A 4,483-nucleotide genomic window follows, 5' to 3' on the forward strand; every position below is an offset into this window, starting at 1 on the left:
CTTAAATTTTCTAGCCTTGCTTTTTCTTTATTGACTACTACAGAAACTGATTAGATCAGATGATGTAACTCTAAGATATCTGAGATGTTCGAAATGGCTATGGAAGCCTTCATCTTTAATGTTTTATGACACACTGATAATTTGGAAAGTTCTCAGCCTGCACATTGTTTACTGGTATGATGCCACTTTGTAACTTGGATCAGTGAGGTTGCATCTGTTAGATGCAATAGATAGCTCTATTTGACACTAATCCATTATCCTAGGCTTGTCATCATGGTTGGTACCCCTGTATTTAAACATCCTTTCATTTTATCTTCAGGTTAATGATGCCTTTTGAGAAAATCCTAATCTGGATTTCTTACAGAGTATGTATTTTTTTTAATCTACTGTGCTCAATACAATTGATGACAATCAGTGCCTGGCAAATAATCTTTCATAAAGGGTAAACAGAAGCCTGACAGAATTCAACACCTACTCCTGTCCCATGCAATTTGTATCTTAGCTCTACTAATATATAATAAGATATTTATCAGTTATATACTGATATTTATTAGTATTGCCTATTTTTGCATGCCCGGTTTAAAGATGTGTTTTGCTATCAATGCATATTGTAGATATTTTAGTTCATCAAAGGTTTTTATCTTCTTTAGTTGCAAGTCAGAAAGCATTTCCATATTACATTTTCTCTAGTGGCAAAATTGATCTAGACAGTTCTCTTCCTTCCCTATGCCACTTGTTCCTGCTGCCACATCAATCTTCTACTATGCTTTTTGTGCAAATGCAGCCATCTGTGGGGCAACACTGTAAGACAGATCAGTAAAATCAGAGGTGCTAAAAATAAACTCTTCAGAAAGAAAAAAAATAATTGGCAAGACAGTTGAAGTGGAAAATGTAGGAGAGTGGTGAATCCCCAAACAAAGGGTGTTCTTCAGAACAAGACGAAAGAAAGGTCAGGGACACAAATGTGTGTGTCCAAAGGGGAAAGGTTGAGGATGTCTCTTTTTCTCCTAAAAATGACGGACTAGAGACCAGATGATGGCAGAGGCTGCAGGAAAAATAAAATTCTCTATAGAAAAAAAAAAGAGTTTGGCTTTGCCAGTTTTATGTTGAAGATGATGGTTGAATATTCAGATAAAGAATTCTAAGAGACTCAGATGTGGGATCAGAGACATAGAAACATTTACCCATCATATTTGATACTCTTCCAACATAAGTTTAAAGAAAAGACCATAAACACATGAAATTCTGGCCCAAGGCACTGGATTTTATAGTACCTTTTCATATGAGATAGCAGTGTTTCATATGTAAATACTGAAACTATACTGAGGCCAGCAATCCATACAGTCATAGATTATGAGAAGGATATACTAAATTAAGATAAGGTTGTTCACATCATACCCTTTCTCCATTCCCTACCACTGAGAGAAAAAGCACTTTTCTTCCTCAGTCCTGTCTGTTCACCTCTCTGCATGCTGATATGATTGTTGCCCTTCCACATTTGACAGTGTGTTGTGTATGCTTACGTCTCCTTCGAACATAGCAGATGCTTTGCTTGGAGGGCAGTATTTTCATATTCTGATATAATATTTTTGTACTTTTTTGAATTAAATACCCAGAACATTTCAATCCTAAATGTTCTCCAGAAAATGTTTTGGAAAGACAGGCTTGTTTGTTTTCATGAATCTTGTATGCTTCACAAAATGCAGTGTGCATGAGATTTCCTCTTTGTTAAAGGGTTTGGGCAGCCCCTACTTTTCCTTAATACCTCTTTGTCATCCTGTTCAATAATAATAAGCAAGCAAGCAAGCAAACAAACAAATGTATCTTCCCTACTGTCGTGGTTTAACCCCAGCCAGCAACTAAGCACCACACAGCCGCTCACTCACTCCCCACCACCCAGTGGGATGGGGGAGAGAATCAGAAGGAAAAAGGTAAAACTCATGGGCTGAGAGAAGAACAGTTTAATAGAACAGAAAGGAAGAAACTAATAATGATAATAATAACAGTAATAAAATGACAATAATAAAAGAATTGGTATATACAAAACAAGTGATGCACAATGCAATTGCTCACCACCTGATGCTGACAGATGCCCAGTTAGTTCCTGAGCAGCAATCCCCACCCCAGGCCAACTCCCCCCAGTTTATATACTGGGCATGACGTCACATGGTATGGAATACCCCTCTGGCCAGTTTGGGTCAGCTGCCCTGGCTGTGTCCCCTCCCAACTTCTTGTGCCCCTCCAGCCTTCTTGCTGGCTGGACATGAGAAACTGAAAAATGCTTGACTTAGTCTAAACACTACTTAGCAACAACTGAAAACATCAGTGTGTTATCAACATTCTTCTCATACTGAATTCAAGACATAACACTATACCAGCTACTAGACAGAAAATTAACTCTATTCCAGCTGAAACCAGTATACCTACATATCAAAACAAACCATTCTCAGTTTTTGTGTACAGCTTGTGCAGAAAAGATTCTCTTTCCTCCCTGTGCTTTCTGTGTTTTGTTAATTGACTGTTTTGATTGCTTCTGATGAAAAGCACCTACTTGGCTGCAGGCTCTCTGCTGCAGAGCTCTCAGGAGGGTGGCTGGCTGGAGGTTTACTTTGTCCCTCATCAGCTTCCAGGAGAAACCATCTGACCACCACAGTGACTGCTCAATCTCCCAGTGCAGGATTTTAAAACACTTGGGCTCCGTTCCCCTCCTGTTCTCCAGCATTAGACAAGATACTTCAGAATACTTGTACTGATTTGCTGAATCCCTCTGGACACTCAGAAAGTAACACATTACTGCATTGCTTTGCATTTCTTGTTGCTGGTTTTTGTTTCATTGGTGGTTGCACATTTGAGTTGGTAAAATGGTTTGCTGTCCCTGTTCCAGTCAAAATTTTTTCACTATCCTATCACGCTATTCTATACGCTACTCTTTCTGTTCCCCTCTTCATTTTCTTTCCCTCATTCACCTCCACTCTTGCCTTTCTTTTTTCTCCCCTAATTTTATGAACTTCAGTTCTTTAATTCCAATTTCTCTGTACCAAATCTCATACATAAGAAAGTGTCAAAGACTTTACCCTGCAAACAGTTAAATGTAATATTCTTCTGCATATCTTACCCAACCAAATACAATGGCACCACTTACATGCCTTAAGTGACATGTACATGTTTGCAGGACGGGAGCCTAAGTAACTCACCTAGCTACTGGGTTTTACAAGCAAAGAAGGAACTGCCGTGTTTTGTACACAACATACTAAAATTCCAGTATAATCTCATTGCTGTTACTCTCATTTTCCACTTCCCCTCCCTGTTTGTTGTAATTGCCTATTCTGTCATTTCAGATTAAGTATCTCACCATGGAATGACTCGTATTCACCCTTAATTTGATGTACTGGAAGTAGTCCTATTGACTTAAATGGAACCACGCACATAAATAAAGGTAAGTATACGTGCAAGCCTTTAACAGACCACACATTGCAAATCTCGCAGGACGCACATGGTACGTTTTATTCATTTTACAATATTTGCACATGTTAAACGCAGGTTAGGTACTTCGTAACTTTTTCTGGAGTAAGCTTTCAGGTTTCATACCAGCTTAAGGGAAGCACCAGTAGTCATATATAAGCACAAGATAAACTCCAGTTCCAGAGAATTCAGAACTGACGTGAGACAATATGAACCTAGAGAAAGAAGGCGGCGGCACACGATTTAACACCAATGTAATATTAATGTATGCAAATAATTCTTAAAACATGCCAGAGGACAGAGGGGTTCGGAGCTGGCCCAGAAGCGGAGGTCAGGAGCAGCCAGCAGGCTGTGGGAGAGGGCCGCGGCTAAGATAAGATTGCAGACAGAGGGAATCCCGTGAAAGACGGCGCGAAGGTCGGTAGTAAAGGGAGACGGAGAAACCGAACAATGGGGACGGGAGAGCCGTACGGCACGGTCGGAGGCACAGCAGCACTGTAGCTACCGAACGCCGGCGCCCGGCGAGCCCGGGGTTGACCGCGGTTCACCGCGGAGAGCAGGGTCGTGCCGCGAAAGGAAAGTTGGGGGCTTCTGGGCAAATTCTGAGACGGGTCCTGTTTCAAATGGCAAGAACAACGGGGCGGGGGGGGGAGAAGAAACGTCTGTATTTTACAGCGTGGCATCAGCGCTTTGCCATTTCGGCGAGTGAATCAGCGTTCTGCGGCATGACCCTATCGAACCGCCTCAACAGTTCATTCTTCGCCTTGCACTTTTACGTTTGAACGGGTATGAAGCCCGCGGAATAGTAAATATAATTACTCTGTGTTGCCGCCGCCGCCGCCGCCGCTGCTGTCGGCAGCGCCGCGGAGTCCCCGCGCACCGGCCCGGCAGCTGACCCCAGCCACCGGGGAACGGACACCGCCCCCGCCCCGCCGGCGCCGGGCCAGACCACCCCCGGGCCCAGGAGCGGCAGAGAGCGGGGGAAGGGGCAGGCGCCCCCGGTTCCCACCGCCCCCGCGGC

At 43.0% G+C, this 4,483-nt stretch overlaps 1 protein-coding gene across 1 annotated transcript in view; it reads left to right on the forward strand.

Annotated features, from left to right (window-relative positions):
* The first annotated feature begins 317 nt into the window (after positions 1-317).
* Positions 318-4,483, forward strand: part of RNF19A (ring finger protein 19A, RBR E3 ubiquitin protein ligase) — a 65,114-nt gene continuing 60,948 nt past the window's right edge. The window contains exons 1-2 of the mRNA XM_010577040.1: positions 318-365; positions 3,339-3,436. The gene's annotated coding sequence lies outside the window, so the exon portion shown is untranslated. The remainder of the gene's footprint in view (positions 366-3,338; positions 3,437-4,483) is intronic.

The sequence above is a fragment of the Haliaeetus leucocephalus genome, unplaced genomic scaffold (assembly GCF_000737465.1).
Source record: "Haliaeetus leucocephalus isolate CR32 unplaced genomic scaffold, Haliaeetus_leucocephalus-4.0 Scaffold555, whole genome shotgun sequence".
Taxonomy (NCBI): domain Eukaryota; kingdom Metazoa; phylum Chordata; class Aves; order Accipitriformes; family Accipitridae; genus Haliaeetus; species Haliaeetus leucocephalus.